Below are 27284 nucleotides of genomic sequence, written 5' to 3'. Positions count from 1 at the left end.
TAGCATTGCTAGAGTCGCCTTACTAGATAACGTTCTAGCGTTAAACGTTGCGTTAAACCGGCCCGACTTAGACCCTCTAATGAGCGGGTCCGAGCCCGCACGGGCCCGCGGATTCAAGCGCAGCCTCGCAAAAAACAGCTGAAATCGGAACCAGCCGGGCCTTAGCTTTCGTGTCGGCTCGGGCCCGTGCAGGGGTCTATTTCTTGCTGTCTGCTCGCGCGCGCGCTTTGAACAACGATTTTAATTATTTGGGCGCGTCACCGCCTTCCTTCCCCGCTTCTTCCAAGCCCTTTCTCCTGGCTACGGGAACGGAGCTCACTAGGGTGCAAAAGCAAAAATAAGAAAAATGTCGCAGATTCCTCGGAATGGCGGACCATCGATCGTCATAGCAAATTAGTGGACAGCTATGTGAAGTAAGGATAATAGATTTATCTGCCATATAAACTTGCAAACGTAGGCCCACAGTAACCGCGGATAGATTTCTGTGGCTTTGAAGGGAAAACTACGGGCCCGTGATTGCTGCATATGTATTATCGCGCGAAGTAGCGCAGCAGCGTTTGACAGTGCTTTCGGTTGCTCGGAACAGAGGCTGAATCGACGCAGCTTCCACGTGCGACGGTTTCGCGTTTCCGCAGACGCAGAAGAGAAAACAAAAAAGAAGCAAACCCTTACACTGAGTGGGTGTGTTCTGTCTTACCTACCTCTTGCTAATGAATTGTTTATGCTTTGTCTGCCCAAGCATAAACTAACGTGGATTGAAACGTGGTACTTTTTCCGGAAGCGCTCTCAATGTGCTCGCTTTGCTTGCGTAGCTATCCCTTCATAGCCACAGAAAGTTGTCCGCAAGTTTGACCATATTAACAAGTATGGTGCCACGCGCGCACGGTTCAACATGAACGCGTCTCACTCGATGGCGCCGAAAACTCGCTGTTAAAGCGTTGCAAAGAGGAACCGCGACAGCAACAGCGAGCGAATTGACCTTCGTACAGCCCCTGGCGTCAACGCGAACTACGCCTTGAAAACACAGCTCAGCGCGCCCTCTGTACCAGTCGCTGATGGCTTTCAGCATACAGTGACCCGCGGCCTCCTCGGCTGCTCGGAGTAGAACCCCTTCCCCCTGCTACCTCCGCCCGATGTCTTGCGCGCGACGGAAGGTGACGCGCTTCCTCCTTGCTTTCCACCGTTGCATGTACGAAATAGAGCCCCGATCGTCGGCTCACCCTCGCACGCTTTCACTAAGAAGTACATCAAATTCTACATTTTATGCATATATTTTAAATGCGATACACTTTTCAAACAATGGTTTTTGGTGTCGACATTTCGGCCGGAGACAAACCTTGCCAGTTTCCACATGAAGAAAAAGAACAATAAATAAAGAGAACGTGTGCGTGTGAAAGGGAGTGAAAGAGAGTAGAGGTAAGAATTTATGTAGGCCAAATAAGGCTTTGGGTAGGAAGTATTTATCTTATGGAGTGACATAATGTAGGCTACGAGGGCCACAAGTTCGGCTAAGTGTGCAGACGCAGCACGGAAAGTGCTTTAAAGTAAACACCTGAATAGGATCATTGCACCCTGCGCCGTTTATTGAATATATATGCGCCGCTTACTATATATATATATATATATATATATATATATATATATATATATATATATATACCTTGATTATATACACCTTGATTATAGGCCAACTGAAAACGACTACGCACGGACCTCGTCTTCTCTTCTGCACTGTGCGAGATCTTGGTGTTTCTTTGCGTGCCGCATATAGCATGTATTAGCTGGGGCCATATATGTATATATATCTATATATATATATATATATATATTAATTAGTTATATTATGGGAATAAATGCGAAGTCAACAATCAATTGCCAGCGCTGGACCTTTTTTGGACCGGCCCGGCCTCATCTGCCGGTAGCTCCGCAGTACGGCTCTGTTGTCAAGATGGCGGTTGTGCTGCACGCGTTCACGGCGTTCGAGGAGCGGAGTGGGATGATATATATATTGTAATTTTTCGCAGCCCACGCAAACAAACCCGGTGGGGACTGGCGGCGCATTGAATGTAAGTTACACTTTTTCCTGTCTATGATACCAAACATTCATTCGTCAGGCCATATTTTTGGCGTTAACAGTGAGATTTCCTCTAAGTTTTATGGAGAGCCAGTTAGAGCAACCATGTCACCGTAGCATTAGCGTAAAACGGGCTCCCCTCGAGAGAGCTATTTATGCGTGCTCAAAATTTGTTTGATGTGAACTGATTAGCTTCACTAGCATTAGCTTTCAGGTATTCCTTGGGTTCCTCAAATTTGAAAGTGCTCATGTAGATATAGGGCGATTTTAGGAAATAGGAGAACTAAGAGACATCAGCACCTACCACGCCTCACAACTGATAGATGAGTCAAGCGCTACGACAATGATTTCAAGATCTTGCAAACATCGAATTAAATCACTGCGTGCACGCGACGCGTGAGTGCAAATGCTGTCACTTCTTTTCTTCTATTTTATTTATTTCTCTTTGTGCTTTCTAGCCAACCGCTTGAGGGCCAGGAGTTGACATAAGCATTACTGTAGAAGGTTTGATACATTTTTCCCACGGCAGTATGATTCGCGCAGGAAATGTATGGGTGTTGATTGGAACGTTTCATGATGTTCGCATACTTCAATGACTCTGCTATCATCACGTTGCACCATGGTCTTTCAAACCCACGAAAATGTATCAACTTTGCTCATTTAATTACACAATCTGAAAAAATATTGACACTCACTTAAGCATTCGTACATGATTCGCATGCGAAAGCATGATTTGTCTATTTAATGTTACTGCTATTTTTCGTGACGTCATGCATACTCACCTGTCCTTGACAACTTTACCTCAATCCACCAGATTAATCTACCTTGCTTTAATTTGTACCTACTGAATTTCATTTTAATCCACCTTGTTGCGTACTCCAGGGTAGCGTATCGCACTGCTCCGGAGTTGTAGCGACGCCTGCCTATTGAAGCTCGACCGACGTTACTTATTGGGTAGCGTGGCGTTATCGGCGGGCTACAGGCATCCGATAGATCATGGCGGCCAAGCAAGGGCGAGAGGATTTCTAGTGCAAAACTTGCATGGTTTATTCAAAGGTAGATGAACGAAAATGAGAAGAGCTTGAAGTGATCAAAAGTACATTTCGGAGCCCCTAAATAGGATCTCTGCCATCGTGGGCGGGATCTTGTTTCCGTCGACGTCACGTGACCCACACAGAAAGAGGGCACCTCCTCCTCTGGTTATACCGAGCCTGCTGAAAGGAGGAAGTCGTCACGCCTCCTGGAATTGTAGACGCCTGTCCGTCTCTTCTGCGCGTTGCGGGTTCGTGAAAGTTCTCCTCTAGGTACAATACGAGGAAAGGGCCTCTCTAAACACGCGCGCGCGCACACACACACACACACACACGCACACGCACACGCACACGCACACGCACACACACATACACACACACACAAACACACACACACACAGACACACACACACACACACAGACACACACACACACACACGCACACACACAAACACACACACACACACACACAGACACACACACACGCACACACACACAGGCACGCACGCAGGCACACATGCACACACGCACGCACTCACACACACACACACACACACACACACAAAAGAGGCCTGGTGGAAGAAGGCCGGGTGAGAGAAAGTTCTTTGTGTTAGGGTTGGCGTCTGATGCCAGACGCCAACCCTAACAGCATCTCCGCAGGGGAAGAAGATCCCGACGTGTAGGGACCAGCAGCCGCTGTACGAGTGATCGGCGTTTCGGTAGTAGAATTCCCCTTAGAGGTGACGAACCCTTAGTTCGTAGCAGGTAGATTCCTGGTAGTGGTCATCAGACCTCAAGGCGCTTTTTCGACTTTTCTCCCTGGTGCGGTCCGGTGAAATTGGTCTTGCAAGCAGGTCTCGCAACTTTGCGTCTCCGGCGTGCGCAAGCAATCCCCCAGAACAGTGCCGCACCCACAACCACAACGCAGCGAGCACAAGGCCAACCTCCCCCAAGACAAACCCGGCTGTAAGAAAAACAGTTACAACTTTCCTATTCCCTACGCGCGTCCTCCCCCCCCCCCCCTTGAACACTAATAACAGCCATTTCTTGAAAGCGTTAAGAAGTGGTTATTAAAATCCGCTAACAATCGGTTTCACTTCGGGAAAACGTATGAACGAACGTAAAACTGCCACGGAAAACCGGATGAGCATGAGTCTTTCGTTACTCTAGAGGCAACGACTCAAACCATCGGCATTTCCGTTAAGCTTATCCTTCTTGTAACGAATATCGAAGCTTTGCTGTTGAAGAGCCAAGCTCCAGCGCAAAAGACGACCGTTTTTCGTAGACATGGACTGCAGCCATGTGAGGGGACAGTGGTCAGTCTCTATGGTGAATCTTGAACCAGCAATATAGCAAGCTAGCTTCTGCACCGCCCATACTACGCAGGCGCATTCTTTTTCTGATGCACTGCATGCTTCCTCCCGAACTGAAAGCTTTCTATTGGCGTACAGTACAGTGTGTTCGTTCTCGTCATCCTTCTTTTGACAGAGCACGACCCCCATAACCCTGTCACTGGCATCACACTGAAGAACGAATGGCTTAGAGTATTCGGGCGCGTTCAACACGGGCTGACTCGTTAATGCTTTCTTCAGCATACTAAAAGCCTTTTCTTTTGCGTCATCCCACTTTACAATTTGTGGTTCTGTTTTTCTGAGAGCATCCGTTAAAGGACTCGCAATATCGGAATACCGCGGGATATATCTTTGGTAATAACCCGCCAAGCCAAGGAACGATCCGGAAGGAATCCGTGCCAAGGAAGTCCCGCTAGGTGTGTGGTTGCGGCAAGTTGTCTATTGCGGTCAGTTTAACCTCGGAACGCCGACGATGACCCTGCCCTATTACACGACCTAGATAAGCTACCTCCGCGCGCCCTAATTGGCATTTGGGAGCCTTAACAGTTAAGTTGGCCTCTCGTAGACGACACAACACGGTTCGCAGGCGTTGCATATGGTCCGCCCATGATGAAGAAAAGGTTGCTATGTCATCGAGATACGGAAATGCAAAGTCCTCCATTCCTCGTAGCTCCTGGTCCATAGGCTAGAGAAGCAATATGGCGCATTCTTCAATCCAAAGCTCAAGACTTTCGGACGAAAGGTTCCCATCGGGGAAATAAACGCCGCAAGCCTGCTTGCCCTCTCGGTCAACGGAACCTGACCCTCTGACTAAATCGATCGTAGAGATGAAATTAGCACTACTCACTTTCTCAAGCCTTTCCTCAATATGCGGTATTGGATAAGTCTGGTCCTTCGTGATTAAATTGAGCCTGCAGTATTCGATACATGGTCGCGGCTCCTTTCCTGGGACCTCAACTAAGATAAGACGCGAGGTATAATCACTCTCTCCTGGCTCGATTACACCTAGCTCTAACATCTTGTTTATTTCGGCGGTCATGACTTCCCTTTGACGACGCGAAACGCGATAAGCTTTCGAACGAACTGGGCCCGACGAGGTTAACTCGATATCGTGAACTATCGCAGTGGTCCTGCCCGGTGTGTCTGAAAATACGTCTTTAAATTCACAGACGAGTTCCCTCAGTTCGGCCCTTTGATTGGGATTCAACTCCGCCTGTTCTACTAACTTATTAATGGTCTCGTGAATGTCTTTTGCCTCCGTCACTGCTGTTAACTCTGGAAAGTCGACAGGCATCTTCTCAGGTTGGTTATTCAACGAGGGTTTATGGATCATTACCTTTTCCCCAACTTCGAAGCGTCGCGTGCGAGCCGTTCTGTCATAGTAATGCTCAGCATGCTTTGTGCCTTACGCCTTTCCTGCTTAGCGATCATTGTGGCAGGTCTTACGTTCAATAACTTTCTGCATTTTGCATCGCGAGACAATTCAGGCTCCGCTGCTTTCCTGACCTTTTCCGTAGCTGGTGCACTTTCCGCATTATTCCCTATAGGGCTGTCCTGTTTGGTGCTGGTTGGCGAATCCTCCGTCAAACCTGTTTCCTTCACCACTGGACATTCATACACTGCCTTTGCCGCGAGCTCCCTTGCCTTGGGACGAGTTAGGGCTTGCACTATCCCTTGAGTAAACCTCATTCCCCTGCGTCGTAGGAAATCCTCATATTTGTTAGAAAGCAAATGTGGATACTGAGGCGGGAGATGTGCCGAGACGGCGGCTTCAGTGTCCAGTACTCCAAAAGGGCCTTTGATACGAATCATGGCCACAGGGAGACAAACACTGGAGGTTTCCACGGCTTGCCTTATCCAAGCACATTCTGCCGTGAACTGGCCTTTCTCTACGTACGACGGACGCACCACGTCCATTGTAGCTGCCGAGTCGCGAAGCACTCTACACGGTTTGCCGTTTACCACGAGGTCTCAAATGGTTTCTAGCAAGTTCAGATTTTCTACGTTGCTAATTAGTGACATCAATACAAGTTTGGGATTTCTACGCCCCACGGAAATATGCCTCGTTTGCTGGCAGGTGTATCAAACTACTGGTTTCTTTGCCTCGAAAGCTTTTTCCTTCTGCCTTTCTGCACTCAGTTCGGGTGACTCCTTTTCTCCCTCGCTTTCCTCGTGACTAGTTTTCACTGAATCTGACCTTTCTATTGTTTTATACCGACTCAAGTTTGACCATCGCTTTGGCTTGTCGAGTCTGCATTTACTCATCTCCTTCTTAGGAGCTTCGTTGCCTTCGTCCGCACGGTGAGTTACGTAGTCCTCAGCGAGATCTGCCGCTCTCGTAATAGTGTCTACGCTTGGCCTATCCTGAACCCAATACTTGATGTTTACTGGCAGCCGGCGGTAGAACTGTTCTAAAACAACGCACTGCATTGTTTTTTCGTCGTCGCCGAGTGCACCCTCTTCTCTGAGCCATTCCTTCAGGTTTACCTCCAAAGTGTACGCAAAATCTGAGCATGACTCACTTTTGGTCTTCTTGACTTCCCTGATTTTTCGCCTAAATGCTTCCGCTGACAATCTATACTTTTGAAGCAGGTTCGCTTTGACTTCATCGAAGTCCTCTGCTTCGTCTTTCCCCATTCGGGCGATGATATCAGCTACCTCACGTGACAGCAATTTAAGGAAGCGTTGCGGCCACGTGTTTCTCGCGAATGTTGCCTTCTCACACGTGCGCTCAAACTGTACCAGAAAACGACCTATGTCCCCTCCTACTGCGTAGGGTGCCATCAAGTCTGTCATTCTGCGCTCGCTCTCGCGCTCCTCTGTGCTAGGTCTTTCAGAATTTTGAGCTTTCAAGAGCTCAATCTCTAGGCGCTTCATTTCGAGGTCGCGCTCTTCTTTGGCCTCACGTGCAGCCCGCTCGCGCTCTGCTTTCTCCTCTTTCTCTAGGCGCTTACGCTCCTCCGCTTTCTCTGTAATGTTCACTAGGCATTCCGTCAGTTCATCGTCGTCTGCCCCGGTCGCTTCGATCTCCTCAGTGATCTCCGGCTTTCTGTTTGATTCGGCAATTTGGAGGCCCAATTCTTTGGCCAAGCTCAACAATTCCGGCTTCTTTAGTGCCTTCAAGTTCATGGCTGCCCTTAGTGCTGCTAACTCTTCACTCTATAACAACCTTGACGTACTCAAACTTCCGTCAACGGTTCAAGAAATATCCCTGCACTGTAGTTTCCAAAAAAAAAATACGTCAAATACTAGTGATATCTCAGCGAAGAAAAGCCGTGAACTCACCATATGCAGTCATGAATCCAGACACCTTCCTTCCGAACGTTGTCGCCAGGGCGAAGCGGCTACGATCTCGTAGTTGTCGTCCAAGTAGGAGTCTCCAGCATTCAGTATCCCACCCGCTGCCAGTCACTTTGTTGCGTACTCCAGGGTAGCGTATCGTACTGCTCCCGAGTTGTAGCCTATTGCAGCTCGACCGACGTTACTTATTGGGTAGCGTGGCGTTGTCGGCGGGCTGCAGGCATCCGGTAGATCATGGCGACCAAGCAAGGGCGAGACGATTTCTAGTGCGAAACTTGCACGGTTTGTTCAAAGGTAGATGAACGAAAATGAGAAGAGCATAAAAGTACATTTCGGAGCCCATTAAATAGGCTCTCTACAATCATGGGCGGGATCTTGCTTCCGTCGACGTCCCGCGACCAGCACAGAAAGAGGGCCCCTCCTCCTTTGGTTATACCGAGCCTGCTGAAAGGAGGAGGTCGTCACGCCTCCTGGAACACACACACACACACACACACACACACACACACGCACACGCACACGCACACGCACACGCACACGCACACGCGCACACGCACACGCACACACGCACACGCACCCATGCACACGCACACGCACACACGCACACGCACACACACAGAGAAGAGGGCTGTGCACTGCGGGGCTTCCGGCAGAAAGGCAGACACTCGAAACGGCCATGGCGAATAAAGAAGTCACGCTTCATTTCGACGAGGCCTTGTGGAAGAAGGTCGGGTGGGAGATAGTTATTTGTGCACGAGGTGCGGGACGCCAACCATCGCAGGAGAAGACACGTCTTATTTCGACGAAGATGGTCGGATGAAATTCCTTTCGCCACGTGATGCCAGAGGCCAAGCCTAAAAACCTGAATCCGCCTTGCTGTAATTTGTAGCAGCCTTAATCCACTGTATACTACCTAAATCCAATTTACTACACATTCCTACCCCTTGCTGTAATATTTACAATACTTTGTCGACAGGAATACATCTTAATCCACGTTGCTCTAATTTGAACCACCCTTAATCCGCCTTAATCCCCTAAATTCACCTTCATTCACTTTACTTAACCTTAATTTGTTTTACTCCCCCTTACACTAACTTGTTCTACGTTAATTCCGTATTACGACTGACATCGTACAAGACGCTGATGACGCATCTGACAATGATGATCTTTGTTACCAGTGGTTGCGAACAACGCCAGTTTTTCTGCCTAATGGCACATATAATGCTTTCGGATTAATAACACGCTATGTTGTACAAAAGACGTCCCAGCTAGCCAAGGTTTAAAAGGAGACAATTTAATTTGCCTGTACGAAGACGCGACAAGAAAAAAAAACATTGAGAGGCACTCATTGGAACAGATTACGAAATTTCTGCACTCCCTATATTTGCACATAATTAGTCAAATGTTATGATTGTTCTCCGGAATTAATATTCTTATCAATCAATATTTACTGATTTGCGCGTTGTAATAATTTCGAACTATACACTCCATCTTTATCTCTATTACATTTCCATTGTTTGGAAATTGTACTTATGAAACATCGTTTCAATTTTTATTTGCCACTCTCTTTGGAATATTTTGATATTTTACTCATCATGCATTCCTACTTTTGTATTACATTTTTCCGGAGCTTTTTCTACACCTTCGTCAAACCATTGTATTTTCTTTTTTCGTATACCTTCCCCATTCGGCCTGGGCCTTTGAAGGCCTGCTGTATTCCTAAATAAATAAATAAATAAATAAATAAATAAATAAATAAATAAATAAATATCGAGAGATGCTCATGAGAGAAGCCGCCGCGAGAACGACGATGAAGTTGGTATGTGCTCTTGGCGCAAGCGAGCGCCGGCCTAGCTGTCTGGCTCCAGTAAATAGCCTGTAAATTGCCTGTTTTATCTGTGTCTTTCCACACGTGGCAATATCTTGCAAGGGGCGCAGTACTTATGCAGCCTAGACCTTCGTTGTGGCTATCGACAGATCCCAGTGCACAAAGCTGAAAGAAAAGGCCGTCTTTTCTACTCCAGATGGCCTTCACGATTTGAACGTAATGCCTTTTCGCCTTATGTGATGATCTCGCCACGTTTGAAAGAATGATTGACCTTGTTCCTCGCGGCCTCAAGTGAAAAACCTGCCTACGTTTATTGACGACAGTGTCGTATATTCTTCAATCTTCCCTGTGCATTTGCAGTGTCTCAACGAAGTGGTCCCGTGCATTTCAAATGCCGGTCTTCAACTAAATACCAAGAGCTGCCGATTTATTAGCGCAAAGAATAAATTTCTGAGCCTGGTTGTTAAGAAATGAGGCATTCAACGCGATCCGCATGCTCTAAAAACAAAGCGAGTTCCGGAAACTCTCTTCGAGAGAGTATCTCCTTGTCCCATATTTAACTCCCTTTTCGAGAGTAGATCGACCCCCTTTGATAGAGAGTAGAGTAACTCCCCACGACGGTGTTCTCTTACTCCACCGAGAGGGAGGGCTGATACTTTTCCGAAGAGTGCTAATACTCTCCCCATAAGGGTAATAGTACTCTCCCAGACCCAGTGCTTCTACTCCCTGAAACAGAGTCCTTGTATTCCTAACAGAGAGATTTTACTCCTTCAGAACAGAGTACTAGTACTCTTTCCAATAATGTGAAAGCACTCACTACGTAGAGCCATGGTCACTTTAGAAGGGATTCCAAATACTTACATGTTGGGAATATTTTATTCCTTCATTAGCAGCTCCTCCATTTATGCTTGGTGAACTGGATGTAATCTGTAGCCGCCGAGGTACTAAAATCAAACAGTTTTTCTTTTAATAGGTCAAAGTGTTTATATATCTGTCCGAAGACAAACTAAATAATATTTCGCGAAATAGTGACACATACATTACATCAGATTACATTAATATCCATGAAGTTTACAATACATCTAGTAATAAATCATAACTATATTCTCTAAAGTTTCATCTGTATCGCACTGTAGAAACATACTTCATTTCAATTGGCTCCATCTTTTCAAAAATAAAGTATACAATGCAAAGTTAAATACAGAAAAACCGTGTATAAACTCACAAAGTATTAACACTACGATCGAAGGGAAGTATGCGCTACATTACTCGCCAAGAAAAACATTTCTGCTACAAACACATTCACACGCACGAAGACATGCCGGCAAGTCGAAATAGCGCATCTCGATAACAGATTTGCAGCCGACTTTGGCACGAACGCGCCGTTATAGTGCCAGCCTAGGAAATGGACAAAGGCTGTACAGCGCTGCCTCCAAGCGCAACATCTCAAACTTCGGCTTCCACAAGGCTCTCGCGCGAAACCGCATGCGGCTCGAAGATCTGTTGTTCACAGAAGGAAAGTATAGATTCGATTGCTGCCAAAACCGCATCCAATCCCCAATACAGGATGAATATCCAAAGAAAGCCATTCATTTTATTGAATGAATGGTGCGCTTCAACGCGCATATTACACCTTCAGAATATTGCCACGTAGTAGTGACGGTGAAGAAAGCAGCAAAACCGTGAACGTCGAAACCAGTGTTTTATTGGGCGAACATGTGTCCTCACAACAGGCTGCACTCAAAGAAGAACGACCGCGGGGAACACAGTCGGCGATCGCCGAAAATCTGATCTGCCGGTCAAGTGCGTCGGCTTTTCTACAGGAGTCATCGAAGTTTCCAAAGTGATCGGTGGTGCCCGTGTGTCTTTCAGAAAGTACTACACAATTCGCGTCGTCCATACAATCAGGTTACATTAGCTCCAATGACAACAAACAACGCATAGAACCATCGATAACATTGCAATAAATTCGAAACATGCAGGCGCGTCTTGCCCTGAGCGGTAACTACCTTGTTAGTGGGTAAAATGCAGTCTCCCATGAAAGAATAACAAGTAAAGGTATCAATATTGAAGTAGCGCTCTTTGATTTATTGCGTGATATCTAAAAAGGCATCACCGGGCTCATTCACGTCTATATATGTAGCACACATGCTTGTACTTCCAGAAACCCGGCCCGTTATATATGCATTGTTCTGAGTTCAGGTATTCAGCATGACACAGCGAGTAAATTGATGGAGGTTTCGCAAGAAAAGCGTTGCTTCGAATGCGTAAAAAGCCGGCAGAGGTCGACCAGAACGGGCGCATCATGCATGGGCTGTCTGACTTATAGCATCAAAACTCCAGGCGGACTCAACTTACATTGCCAAAGCTATCACCAATCGGGTCCATCTGTGAAGCGGATCTCACGGACACCAAAGTGGTAATCGTGACGTAATTTTGCAGAAAATAATTTTGCTTCCAGCTTGGCGAGCAGAGTCCACAGCACTAGCCCTAAAGAGTAGCACGGCTAATCGCCATTTTGAACCATACTCGTGAGCGAACTGGTACTATGTTAGACGACTCCGCGGCTTCTGAGATAATGAAACCTTCCATCCCGCGAAGACTACAGTGGCGATGGAAAGCAACGATAACTTGGATATGGCAATTGCACAATGCTACTCGTTGTTTCAACAACGATCAAACAATCACTGCCTTATAGTCAATAACACCACGGTGAATCAATGCGTAGTTTAGACGTGAGGTCTCATCAAATATCTGTCCTGACCATCTGCGATTGCTCGATACCTCGCTTGTACCGCGCTCTGTGTTCAAAGTTCGCTTCGACTCCTCCACATCACACGTTTACGGTCCTGCGACCTGCGTGATGTGTTCTCACTTCGGGGTGGAGGACGAGAGACGGACTCTTTTCGCAGACGAAGAAGAAACGAAAAACATTGTGCAATACTTACAGATAGAGGATGGTAGCGTACATGTAGCTGTAACAGAGCATCAGACCGACTGGGTGGCTGGAGGCGACTCTCTCCTTCACAATGGGCCTGTTCTTCCTTAAGTCCCCATTGGCGACTCCTCGTCGGCAGGAACCAGTCGGGACAGGTGCTGACGTCACTCGCGTCGATTGGTGATTCGTCGCGGAGATGGCTGTGTGCTTGTTGAAGTCCCCCTCGTCGAATTCTTAATTTTTCGCGGAGAAGTGGGAGCTTCACCTCGATGATAGACACGTGCTATGGCACGCCGCCCTATAATACATCCAGAAGTCGAGCTGTTCGACGGGGCTCGACGTATGCCACGTGCTGATTGAGTGACATCCTTGATTAGGTTAGGGAAATGACTTTGCCGCCCTTTCATACCCTGTTCTTCCCTTTCCTTGGATCTGAGAAAGGTTGTGGAGTGACCGAAATTCAACGCCAACCACTTCGGCGATAGCAAGCACCCTCCCGATGCTCTCCACAACGCCCGACCAAACTCGCTGAAAGCAAACGCTCTAACACCATCTGTGCCCTCAACAGCATCCATTACGGTTATTGTACTAAACGCGAAACAAACACCCGACAAAGAGGCCGGGATACGTACCTCTACAAATAGTGCTCGCAAAGAAGACACATTAAAAGAGAATAAGCAACTTAAGAAAAGGTTGCAAAGCAATGCCTAAGAGTTATTCGGGCAGGCCGCACACACAGCTGAGGCGATCGAAGAAAGTTTATTTCCCTGTCTCGCTCCGAGTGATATTCTGCCAAATTTCAATCAAATTGTACATAGTATATATGTGATTTAATGTGTGATACACTTTGCGAACAATGGTTTGCTTCGGACGACGTGCATAAAGTGTATAAACTTCAAGTTATATATATATATATATATATATGTGTGTGTGTGTGTGTGATTAAAAAGTTCATATTTGCAAAGAGCGGTTTCTGGTGTGAATGTTGCTGTTCCGGCCGGAGGCCAACCTTTCTCAAGATAGAAAACAAAATACACAGAATATCATTTCATCCCAGTTTCCACATATAAGAAAGAGCAAGAACAATAAAGATGTAGTGTGTGTGTTTGTGTGTGCGTGAAAGGGAGAGAAAGAGAATAGAGGTAAGGATTCACACCATCCACTTAAGGGTTTGGGTAGGAAGTAGTTATCTTAACGAGTGACAGATTGTAGGTTGCTAGGGCCACAAGTTCGGCTCAGTGTGCAGACGCAGCATGAAAAGTGGTTTGAGGTAAACACGTGAATACGATAATTGCACCCTGTGCTGTTTGTTGTAGTCTCTCGTAGAGGGGCCATTGACAAAGGTCCGCCGGGTCTGCTGATGCAGTGGTGCATTGCTTGTTATTCCATATATTTTAAAGAAGTGGATCAAATATAAACATAGATGCCTCTAGATATTGTCACGATTCACAAGCCTTGACGGATATAGGCAAACTGAAAATGATCAGGCAGGGAGCTCGTCTTATCATCTGCAATACGCGAAGTCTTTGTGTTTCTCTTCGTGCCGCATATTGGACGTGGCTTTCTATATATATATATATATATATATATATATATATATATATATATATATATATATATATATATATATATATATATATATATATATATTCACGTATTCACGTGTTTAATCAATATATATATATATATATATATATATATATATAGGGAGAGAGAGAGAGAGGTCATAAGGGAAAGGCAGAGAGGGCTGAGCTCAGTAGGCTACCTTGCAATGGGGAAAGGGAAAAGGGATTGAACGAGTAAAAGGAAGCAAGAAGTTCACCGTTTGCACTGTTACACACAAAAGCGACGCTGAGTTAGTCACACTTGGTCATACAGGCTGGTGCATTCTTGGCTGGGCTGGAGATTTATTGAGGTTCGTAATGACAGCCGCTTCTAGGATGCACCGAGCACAGTCTCCTAGCTCGAGCCTCTGCCGCACGCTTCATGCTGCCGAGGCTGCTGACTCTGCGCTCACTTTCGTTATATTCCTTACAATATATATATATGTATATATGTGAGGGCGAATCAAAAAGTCTTTGCCCCTATTTTTTTAGCTATATTATGGCAGTAAATGCAAAGTCAACATATCCGTTGCCAACGGTGACCGGCGCTGCTGTCAGTTGTTGAAGATGGCGGTTGTGCTGCACACGTCCACGGCGTACAACCGGCGGAGTGGGATTATATATATATTCTAATTTTCCTCAGGTCCCGCCAATAAACCCGATGGGGACTGATGGTGCATTGAAAGTAAGTTACACTTTTTCTTGTCTATGATTCCGAACTGTCATTCGCCAGGTCCTTCTTTTTCGCGTTAACAGAGAGATTTGCTCTCAGTTTTACGGAGAGCCAATTAGAGCAACCATGTCACCTCAGCAGAAGCGTCAAACGAGCTCCCCTCGAGAGAGTTATATACGCATGCACAAAATCGAGTTGATGTGAACCAATTAGCTTCGCTAGCATTCGCTTTCACGGATTTCTCCTGTTCTTTGAATATGAAAGTACAGATGTAGAAATAGCGCGATTTTCGGAATTAAGAACATTAGGAGACATCAGCACTTAGCGCTCCACGCGACTGAGAGATGAATCAAGCGCAACGACAATGACTTCAAGAAATTGGAAACAACGATTTAAGTTCCTGCCTGCACGCGACGCGGGAGTGGAACAGCTGTCACTTCTTGTTTTTCTATTTTGTTTGTTTCCCTTTGTGTTTACTGGCCAACAGTTTCACGGCCAGGAGTGGTCATAAGCATTACTGTCGCAGGTTCGGTGCATTTTTCCCACGGCAGTATGATTCACGCAGGAAATGTATGGGTGTTGATTGGGAGGTTTCATGACGTTCGCATACTTCAATGACGCTGCTATCATCACGTTGCACCATAGCCTTTCAAAACCACGAAAATGTGTCAAGTTTGCTCATTTCATGAAACAATGAGAAAAAAAATTGACAGTCGCTTAAGCATTCATACATGATTTGCATGCGAAAGCATGATTTCTCTATTTAATTTGTTACTTCCATTTTACATGACGTCATACATTCTCACCTGTCCTTGACAACTATAGCTCAATCCACCAAGGTACCTTCATCCACCTTGCTGTAAATTCTACCGGACTATTTCATTTTAATCCACCAGAATCCACCTTGCTCTAGTTTGTACCAACCTTAATCCACTTTATACCACCTTAATCCACGTTACTACACATACGCACAGCTTGCTCCGATTTGTACCATCCTTATCCACCTTAATACATCTTAATTCACCTTGTTCTAATTTGTATCACTCTTTATCTGCCTTCATACACTTAAATTCACCTTCATTCACTATACTTTACCTTAGTTCATATTACTCCACCTTACTCTAACTTGTTTTAACGTTATTTCTGTATTACTACTCACATCATACAAAATGCTCATGACGCATTTCATGCTGATGATTTTTTTTACCAATGGTTGGGGACAACGCTAGTTTTTCTGCTTCATGCCTCATATAATGCTTTCGAATTTTTAACACGCTATGTTATACAAAAGTCGTCTCGGCTAGCCAAGGTTTAAATATAAATATTTGAGTGTGCCTGTAGGAACATGCGACAAGAAAAACACCTTCACAGGCACTCTGTGGAACAGATTACGAAATTTCTGCAATCTCTATATTGGCATATATTTAGTCAAACGTTATAATTCATCTCCGGAATTCATGTCCTGCAAGGGGCGCTGTACTTTTGCAGCCTATATCTTCGTTGTGGCTATCGACAGATTCCAGTTCACGAAGCTGACGAAAAAAGGCCGCCTTTTCTACTCCTGATGGCCTTCACGATTTCAACGCAATTCCTTTTGGCTAATGTGATCGTCCAGCCATGTTCGAAAGAATGATTGACCTTGTTCCTCGCGGCCGCAAGTGGAAAACCTGCTTACGGTTTCTCGACGACGGTGTCGTATTTTCTTCGACTTTCCCTGAGCATTTGCAGTGTCTCACCGAAGTGCTCTCGGGCTTTGCAAATGGTGGGCTTAAACACCAAGAACTGAGGATTCACTAAATCAAATATTAAAATTGTGAGCCAGGTTGTTAACAAATGCTGCAATCAACCCGATCCTGATAAGATTTCTGCTGTGCTCAAATTTCCGCGCCCATTTAGGGCAAAAGAACGGTTGAACAGACGCTTTATATAAAACAAATAAATAAATAAGACCAGAGACTGCGCCGAAGATGAAGGTGCGAAACTATTGTGTTCGTTATGTACAGGTGAAAAAGATGACGTCCATAATAATATAAATGCTCACTATATCTACAGGCAAACTTCCAATGAGGAATTTTTAGTGCGTTCTGGGAAATCTCATTCAGCAGTATGGAAAGACGCATTTTTGCGATCATTTTGCAGCGTCATAAAGAAAGCCAGGGATATTTGAGATTTCAGATGTGATTACGCGCGTTACATGGCACGATGGCAGTCCCTTCTGCCGCGGAGCGCATGAAGGAAAGACGTTTCAAAAAAATTGGAGGCTTATCAAGGTTAAGCCTCCAATTTTTAGCCTCCAATTTTTATCAAGGTTAAGCCTCCGCTAAGGTTAAGCCCAGTGGATGCGAAGCATCCACTGGGCTTAACCTTAGCGTATCCTTAGCGTTTGGAGGCATCTTGACCGCATACACGCCCGGCGCAAAGACACTGGCGCGGTTGCGGGCACAGAGACTGACGCGACGGCGGGCGCGCGCCGCTTCATCCCTGGCGTGACGTCACATATCACGTGATGCAGCGATGGTGGCGCCGCCGCCGCGTCGCGCGCGACGGCGCGAACCGAAGCGTGGAGGCCTCCGCCGGGCGACGTCCGACGGCGCGATATGAGGCCCCATCTGCAGCCGGTGTGACGTCATCACGTGACGTCACATCATGTGATCTCACTTCAGGGTCAATGGTGGTCACCGCCGGGAGGCGACCGACGGCGCGATATGAGGCCCCATCTGCAGCCGGTGTGACGCCATCACGTGACGTCATGTCACGTGACCTACTTGTAGGTCACTTGAAGGTCAATGGTGGCCACCGCCGGGAGGCGACCGACGGCGCGATATGAGGCCCCATCTGCAGCATGTGTGACGTCATCACGTGACGTCATGTCACGTGACCCCACTTCAGGGTCAATGGTGGTCAACGGGCGTCGCGCGAAGGCCCGAAATCTACGTTAATATGCTTCGCATAATAAGCGCGCCTTCACAAAGAAAGTTACACGACCGCAACCATGTAAAATTATAATGTTTTTGCCACAGTCATTGCTGAGCCCGTTTGTCGGTTCCCTCAGTGCAATCAGGCAACACCAGTCACACGCCTGAAAATCGAAGCCGATGGCTCTGCCCCGGAACCATGCATACCCAACCACTCTTCTATCCCCAGTGTTACTCGACCCTTGTCTTTCATTCTTTACGAAGTTATTCCTCGGAGTTTTGAGAACAACAACCCGCAAACAAATGTCATGGAAATAATACACCGACAGCGCATACCTTTTATGTTGGATCTTCTAGGACTGAAATATTGAAAGTGCGAAAGAAATAAGAGTGCGACCCACGTAAGGGGCCGCGTTTCTACCAGAATGGTCGCCTCTGTGCATAGTGTTCGCCGCCAGCGTTTTCCGGTAAATATTACGGTTACATAAGCTGCGGTTGCCGGGAAGAGTGAGGCGCAGTATGGGGTCTTCGAATGCTATCGCTTTTGACTCTTAAAGGCGAAGCTTAAGCATCCTCCAAAGTTATCCTTCATGCGTAGCACATTTGAAAACACCGGCATAGTAGGGCACTAACACGATATCACGTAGGTGTTTTAGTTGTTAGTGAGCTTTATTTATGGCGCTAAAAATGATTGAGATTTATTAGGAACGAATAATTACTAGTGGGGTTGAATTCACAATGCATTTCTTTCATTAGTACTCTTTGGAATAGGCAGGGCGGCTTGGTTAATAATAACAGCTGTGTTAAAATCGTTATGATACGCCTGTCCTCACCGGTGCGGACCATAAGTCATCGGCTAAAACTCGATTCTCGTGTGGCACGTTGCGTACAGAGCGAAGCATTGCAAAACAAGCAACACGGAAGCACAACGATATCGGCGAGCAAAGCCGGCGACCGTCGAAGACCTGGTCTGTTGTTGAAACGCGTCGGCATTTATATATGACTCGTAGAAGGTTCAGAGTAATGGCTCGTGCCCGCGTGGGCTTCCAGAATGTACTACACAATTCACCTCGCGCATAGAATCAGATTACAAAAAGCTTTGGTGGCAACTGTCGATGATATTCCAGAAACTTCTGATGCTTGCAGACGCGTCGTTCGTCAAGGGATAACGTTTAACGCACGTTAGCCGATGAAAAGCAGCGACAGAAAAAAAAATAAGTTGAACAGACGACGCGCGGTATTCTGGGGCCATCTGGTAGCGATCGTCTCGTCTCGGAACACGTCGTGTGTGGCACTAGGCAGCGCTACGATTTCCTCTTTCATCCTTCGCTGTTGCGCTGGTTGTTCTGTTGCGTTGTTCCCTGGGTTACACCGCCGCCGTTGCCGCCGCCGGCACTCGCCGCAGGAGCGGGCTATTAATTGAGAGCTGCGCTGTAAAAAAGGAAACAACTGGCCGATGTATCTTGTTACACAGTTCCAGCTTGAATATCTCTAAGCTGGTGTCATTCTCATAATTCGGTTAATATGGACTCACCTGGAACAACTCACCGGCTAATTTCTAAAAGTGTAGTCTGTGCTGTAAAGAATCTGTTTGAACACCTTAATTGTGAAACCCCCTCATTAGCAGTTAATACATTCCGATTTCTAGGACAAACATCTGCGTCTCCTCAACTAATGCACTTCATGAAGTAGAATTCTGGTACAGGCGGTGCTTAAAGGTTTCCAACAATTATCGCATCTACTACAACCTGTTTATGCGTAAATGCCACACTGACGGAACCGTTCGTGTACAGATGACTGTTTACTCTAATCAGTGATTTCAGCTTAGTTACAGCAAAGAAGAAATGAATGCGCCTTACACCGGAGTGTAACAAGTCAACTCAGACCTTAGTGAAAATTAAGCAGCAGTCGTCGATCCCAACGTTAGTAGAAAAATTGGAGGACGCTTAAGCTTCGCCTTCAAGAGTGGAACGCGACAGCGTTCCCGTCGACCCGCCAAGGGGTGTAAGACAATGGGCTACGGCGCAGCGACTACGCGCCCCGCATCGGACGCGGTGAGCGTCGAGCAACGCAGCGTTCGGCGCGACAACGAAATGTGCGCCTGAGCAAGCGACGCACGCCTGAGCCTTAGAAACAGCTCGTTTCTAAGGCAACACCGCGTTCACTAGAGGCGCTTTTGTACCGCTTTGAAGCATCGAACTCGTGGCTCAGTGGCAACGTCTCCGTCTCACACTCCGGAGACCCTGGTTCGATTCCCACCCAGCCCATCTTGGAAGTTGCTTTTTATTTATGAAGTGCCTGCCGTGATTTATCGCTCACGGCCAACGCCGCGGACGCCGACACCGACACCGACGCCGACGACACCGGCTTTTCTGCGACACGAGCTCCTTAACGCTATCGCGTTAATAAGTCGAAACTGCTCAGCCTAACGCGCCAGCTCACAAGCAGGTTACTTTCATCTACACGGTGTCACTGTTACGCTTCGCAATGATCAAAAGTTTTCCGCTGCGCTACAGAGGGACACTACTAAAAGCATGTTGTCGGGCAGATTTTAGAAAATATCACAAATAAATTTGTGTTCTCTAATAACTGATAACTCATAATAGCTAATAACTTTACAAGCATCATATTTACGAATGAACTTCCAATGAGAGAACTGTAGCATGATATAGGAAACGTGCAATTCTGGGCTCAAATTCACAAAAACTTCTAATGGTTCATTCATCGAAATAAAAAAACTTCAGCCAATCCAGATGCAACACATATTGTACAGTTTTAGTAGAGCGTTGCTTACGCACTGCTCCACACACATTTCAAGCGCAACGGTGGCTGCATAGGCTACATTTATTTCGCTTACTAACAACCGCATCTGCCACAGTCGGCTATGACGTGCTCTCAGCTTGGCTGTGAAACGACGAAGAAAACAACTAGACCCACCCTGACGCTCCGCTAAATCGGTTTCCCAGCGGAACGCAGGCAGCGTTTCACGTTCCGCTACCGCTATGCGCGTTCAACGCGAGCGCGTCGCTGTTCTCGGTAGCATTACTGTCCGTGCCAGCGAATAGATCGCGAGTATCTTACTCGTCGGTGAATTTTAAAGCGAAAACTTTACTGGCCGCAAACTTGCGATTTCACCATGGCGGTACTCTGAGGAGGCACATGACGTCACAACACGCGCCCTCGCCGCCGATATTTCTCTCTCTCTCGCTCCCTAGTCACTACTGCGCATGCGCTACTAGTAGCAACGAGCCACAGGTGTTCCGCCGCTGCGTAGCGCCACGCCTTTCCGCGTCCGCCGTTTGGTATGACGTCACACCGCGTACCTCGTCATTGCGCTCGCCTCCGCTCGCTTCGGCAGCTACGTCACATGCCTGACATGTTAGAGGATTGAAAGCGAGAGCTCGGGTGCACCGCAACCACTGTTGAGGCGGCAGTATGGACGGCGAAAGTTCTGATAAGCAGGAGGAAGCCTGGAATCGACATCGGAACGAGATGAAGAGGAAACTAATCGCCAAGGGAACAGACGAACAGCGCGCCGAATGACTGGCTAAACGCCGCATCCTAGCTAGACAACCAGACTAACCTGGACTTGTAATCATAATTAACTAAGGCTAACCATGCTATGCCTTAGCTTTCGTACGTATATCCTGGAATAGCCGAGCTAAGCCACTGCCATGTTTTTTATACTAGGTAAATGGAATACTTGCATTATTACCGCAGTGTTTATGGCTTATATCTTGAAACTTGCACCATCGTCAGGGTTCGTTCCAAGTGGATTTGATTTGAGAACTCACTGTCTACAATTTATAAACTACAATATATGACGTAGAAAAATTTTCATAACGCTTACAGCAATTTTTTTTTTTTATTTCCCAATGATGGCTCCTCATTTGTAGAAAGAAACGCTCCTTCAGTAATGCAATTTAATTATTACATTTCTTTGTGTGCTACAAGCAGACCTACCATTTTCGAAATTAAGGTCTAAGAAGACGGTGTCTTATAGAAAGATGTGTAGTTCGTGTTAACGCAGCGGTCAAACTCAATGTTAACGTCCATAGTTCCTTAATATGATGATGTGAATCTATGCTTACATTCTTAAGCAAAATTATACCCTGTGGGTGGTATCTTGCCACACAATAATCGTCATCTGTCTTGTTCGCAATTCCTTTCTTTTACGCTGCGAGCCTGGTACTTCCAAGTCACGAACGGCATGCGCGTTATCAGCATGACAGAGCATTCTCGATAGAAAAGTAGCGAACGCAGCGTTTTCAAGAAAGGAAACGCAAGCAAGACAAATTACGATTATTGTTGTGTGGCAAATATACATCCCACAGGGTGTGCATTTGTTTAAGAAGGTAGTTGTTGTCACTTAAGTTGCACAAAAAGGGAAAAGGTTATATCAGCTGCTGTACCATCCGAGTGTGACTTGATCCAAAACATTTTTCGTGAGGAGGAGGGCTCTGACAATCTTTCAATTTTATGGAGTGATATTGCGGCCAAAGTTCTAGCGCTGCAGCGATGTGATGTAATCTGCTGTGGGAGTGGCACGGTTCTTTTTCTTGATAAATATGTTTTATTTCGCTTAACTGTAATTCATGATACTGTACACTGTGATAAAATATGATAAATATGTAAGACATTACTTTAACGTAATATTATTCAATTTCCGTTGGTTCACCGCCTTCACTGCTTTGATTGATTGTGGCGTTCGCGTTCCGCGATCCCATTTCGTTCCAATAGGGAAGCACGGACTTCAGGCGTTCGCGCCCCAGAACGACAACGTGCGACTCTTCCGCGCTTACGCTTTCGTTCCTCCAACTCGGCTGCAGCGAAAAGCTTCTTGGGCTGAGGAATTTTGAAGAAGAATGGACCTGTATAGTGAACGGATGACCGGAGAGTCCTAGTGACCGGAGATGACCTAGCTTTGTACACCAAGACGCTACCAGGGGCCACAGAAGCAGAAAGGAGCGCGCTATCTTCACAGAAAGTTCTGGGTCACCTACATGCGCCTACGGCGTCTATCGTCCTATGTCCCTTAGATTGCAATACGACTAGGGCTAACGTCCACGTAAACAATCGCTGAATTGTGGAAAGATGCCGGATCACATTTCCTGGAACTCAAGAGCGGATTTGTGAAGCGACAAACAATCTCTCACGTTTACCGATATATCGGGCAAGATTTGGGCGTTTGATAACTGCTTCGGGCAAATAGACAGATGGCAAGAAAATCCGCGCTACACTCGAAAAGAAATTTTAGCACTATAGACTCTTGCGGAAACAGAGTTACCGAAGTGGACGGTGATAGCATGAAAATGGATCCACACCTCCGCCTTAAAACTTCACAGCTTGTTTTGTCGATGAAGCCCAAGTCCTCCTCTGTCCATTCCCTTTAGCATTACGCGAAACCTTCGCACTGTGGCAGTAGGTCTAAGCAAAGCTGATAGTATGCCGGCAAGTAGAAATAGCGTATCTCGACAACAGATGTGCAGCGGACTTTGGCACAAATGCGCCGTTATACTGCCAGCCTATCGTTGATGGACAAAGGCTGCACAGCGGTTAACTTCGCGCTCCACAAGGCTCTCGCGCGAAAGCGCGTGCGGCTTGAAGACCTGCCATTCGCACGAGGGAAGTATAGACGCGATTGCTGCCAAAACGTCCTCCGACCCCCAAAACAGGAGAAAGATCCAAACAAAGCCATTTATTTTAGTAGATGAACGGTTTGATTCAAAGCGCATATTATACGTTTAGAATATTGCCACGTAGTAGTGACGGTGAAGAAAGCAGCAAAACCGCGAATGTCGAAACCAGCGTTTTATTTGGTGAACCTGTGTGCTCAAAACAGGCTGCACTCAAAGAACAACGACAGCGGTGCACACAGTCGGCGATCGCCGAAAATGTGGGCGACCGGTCAAGTGCGTCGGGTTTTATACAACAGTCATCGAATGTTCCAGAGTAATCGGTGGTGCCCCGCGTGTCTTCCAGAAAGTACTACAATATTGATGTTATCCATACAATCAGATTACGTAAGCTTCAATGAAAACAGACAACGCATAGAACCATCGATAACATTGCAATAAGTACCAATCATGCAGGCGCGCCTTTCGCTGAGCGGTAGCTAAGATGTCAGTGTGTCAGATGCGGTCCCCGAGGATAAAGTAAAAAAGTAAGCGTATCAGCATTGAAGTAGTGCTCTTTGATTTATTGCGTAATATCGAAAAATGCATCACCGGTCTCATTCACGTCAATATATGTAGCACACATGCTTGTAATTCTAGCAACCCGGCCCGTTATATATGCATTGTTTTGAGTTCAGGTATCAGCATGACACAGCCAGTGAATTGATTGAGGTTTCGCAAGAAAAGCGTTGCTTCAAATGCGTAAAAAGCCGGCAGAGGCTGACCAAGACGGGCGCGTCATGTATAGGTTGTATCACTTATAGCATCAAAACTCCAGGCGGACTCAACTATCATCTGTCACCAGTCGGTTGCTTCTGTCAAGCGCATGACAGGGACGCCAAAATGTTAATCATGAGGTAATTTTGCTGAAAATAATTTTTGCTTCAAACTTGGCGAGCAGAGTCCACCACGCTAACGCTAACGAGCAGCGCGGCTAGTCACCATTTTCTACCATACTCGTGAGGGAAGTCATGCTAGGTTAGACGACTCCACGGCGTCTGAGACAATGAAAACCCTCAATCTCGCGAAGGCTAAAGTGGCGATGGAAATCAACGAAAACTTCAATATGGCCATCGCACAACGCTGCCTGTTGTTTCAACAACAATCAAGCAGTCACTGCTTGACATTCTATAAAAGCGCCACAGAGAAGGAGTACATAGTTTGCACGTGACGTCACATCCATCGTCTGTCCTGACCGTCTGCCATTTCTCGATACCTCGCTTGCCTCGCTTGTACCACGCTCTGTGTTTCCCACGCGCGGGAAAACAACATATCAGGGGGTGCGTGAGAGTCGCGCATCCCCACAAGTGCTACATGTCAGAATGCTTGGGCAGAGGCACGCAGTGGTGTTTAATTTTGTCGGCACACGAGTCTCCCGTGGCGTACTCTATTAACAGCTGGAAATTACGGTGAAACTATGAAGGCAGAAAAAACAGCCTTGTCATATTTGCTGCCAAATCGCAAAACCTATGCCGCAACCCAGCTGTCAAATATTATTTCACAGCGTAGCTAATTACCACACCGAAGACCTTCCAAATAAAAACAATAGTACCCTGTGCCAGGGTTGCACCAGACGGCCTCCGAGAACTGCCCACACCGACTAAGATGGTCAAGACTCGATTCTGCAGCAACGAACCAGTCACCGGGACATTACCAGCTTGAGATTGCGGCGCCATACTAGACAAGCACTAAACACGCGCGTGAGATCCTGATCTCTGGCCAAACAACCGGAATGCCACTGGAGATACCGTTCCCGGGCCACACAACAGCCTGCGTGCTCTTCGATATCTTGGTTCCGGCCCAGGTTCCCTCAAACAAAAAATAAGAAACGCAAAGTTCAGGCTCGAGGAGAAGCTGGACCAGTAGCACAGAGTGAGCTGGGCAGCATAACGCTCTGCTTTCTCCTCAACTCAAAAACCACAAATCCCTACATTCAAGCAACACCAAACTAAAATAGGTAAGAGCCGTCCACATGATCTTTTACAACGTATATGCCAGAATTGAAAGTTGCACAATGAAGAAAATAAAACATTGCACGAAGAAAATGGGCAACTATGGGCGAAGATTTCGGAACTGAGCGAGAATGGAATATAACGCCAGGAGCAATCCCTACACAAACACTACATAGCAAATGGAAACCACGGCCGCTATCTTGTACACGTTCGAAGAGCCGACGTTCGATTTCGCCTCACCCAATTGGACTAGATTGGCCTGGGCCGCGATATCAGTGCAGCCTGGACAATCGCGCGAGGCGATATGGAACGTCGGCTTTTCGAACGTGTACAAGATAGCGGCCCAGGTACGTACCAACAGTCCGAAATCACAAACCATGGAACTGGCTGATGAATAATTTGACATAATGCAGTCCCAATCCACAATAATATGTAGGGCGTCTTAGAAAAATTTTTCAACATATGAAAGGCTCCAAGGCTCAATATTTGTACCATTACAAAACCTCTCTAAACTGGAAAAAGCCACAAACTTCATCATTCTATGGCAAGGGAAGTGTCGCAGCTGCAAATGTAAAGAAAAGGAGCATTACGGCAGTAGATTTATAATGCGGGCACTCTGCCAATCATGGCCTTCCAAAAACAGGCACTGAGCCAACGCAAACTGGCTACAACAAACACACAATCAATGGAGTGCGCGGGACGTACGCGGGAGAGGAGTGCTTCGGTGGCCGCATTCGCGGCCTCTTTTCCCACTAAGCCTTGGTGACCAGGAGTCGAGACAATATGGTTTCTTAGATGACCTGACTTCTTCATGCTCCAGCATAACATTATTTCCGCCAGAGGTGTGATCCATCCGGCCGCGTAGTTACGGAACACCCCTCGCGCGTCCGTAATGATATATTTAGAAGAAGGGTTGGAAGCAGCCAGGGCAATGGCCACTTCCTCCGCCTGTGTTGGGCCAGAAACTCTGAAGGTGAGGCCGTCCACCTGTCGGTTGTGAAGTTCTACAGCCGTATCTCGCCCTCGTCGGTTTGGGACAGCAATGCCAACGTAATATATGCTGTCTTGTCCACCATGCATAATAGCGCTTAAGGGTATGCGTCCGCACCGCTCGTCGGCCCTCATTTTCTTCTCTATCGATTTTCGTGGGAAGAGTGTGAACTAATGTGGCACGGCGCCATGGTCGAGGTATCCGCACTCTCTCCGGTATATGTACGTCATGTTGCATGTGTAGCCTGTCGAGCAGTCCACCAAAACAAGCTTAGGGTAATTGTGTGTACTGATTTGTAAGGGGAGCTTCCCTGAGTTCCTGGTCCGTGTTCACTACCGCTAGTGCCGTAAGGCGAGTGTTCGAGGTGGCTATTGGAAGTTCAAATGTTCTCTTTATCAGCTTTCGTATTATGACGACTATCGTGTCGTTTTCGTGTTTGCGCTGGTGAAGATAGAGTACCGAGTAGAGCATTCTGCTAAAGACAAAAGAATGTAAGGCATCTTTGCTCTGTAAACGCCGCTTTTTTTGGAAATGCGGCTCGCCATACTGCCCACCTGGTCTTCAATCTTGCGGAGTTTGTCTAGTGTTGTGTCCACCCGCATTTGCTTATGGATGTACAATCCTAGAATTCATATATCCGGCGCCTCTTCGATAGGGCCGGCAGATACGGATAAGGACGTCTTTGTGTTATCTTCACGCGATGTCCTAATGTGGACAAACTCGCATTTGGTTATAACAAAACGCGGAGCTAGATGAACGCATCACCCTGTGCCCTGCCATGCGAGGAGCAGGGAATAGTACCACAGAGTAACTTTCCTGCCACGGAGATATATTATTCGTTGTGAGCCTGCTCAGCAGCGGACACTCATAAATATCAGTTGCATGTGATTGATGTGGTTACTGCATAATCTGCTGCAAAAGAAGCAAAAATGCCATTTTAAACACGAAGTC

The 27284-nt window shown here is 46.7% G+C and overlaps 1 long non-coding RNA gene across 1 annotated transcript in view; it reads left to right on the top strand.

The window, feature by feature from the left end:
* Positions 1-2024: 2024 nt before the first annotated feature.
* LOC142574044 (uncharacterized) overlaps positions 2025-27284 on the top strand; it is a 68715-nt gene continuing 43455 nt past the window's right edge. The window contains exons 1-2 of the long non-coding RNA XR_012826402.1: positions 2025-2066; positions 14771-14812. This is a non-coding gene — a long non-coding RNA (uncharacterized LOC142574044). The remainder of the gene's footprint in view (positions 2067-14770; positions 14813-27284) is intronic.

This window comes from Dermacentor variabilis, chromosome 3 (assembly GCF_050947875.1).
Source record: "Dermacentor variabilis isolate Ectoservices chromosome 3, ASM5094787v1, whole genome shotgun sequence".
Classification (NCBI taxonomy): domain Eukaryota; kingdom Metazoa; phylum Arthropoda; class Arachnida; order Ixodida; family Ixodidae; genus Dermacentor; species Dermacentor variabilis.
Note: the sequence above shows the minus strand (reverse complement) of the source record. Positions and strands in the feature narration are given on the sequence as shown.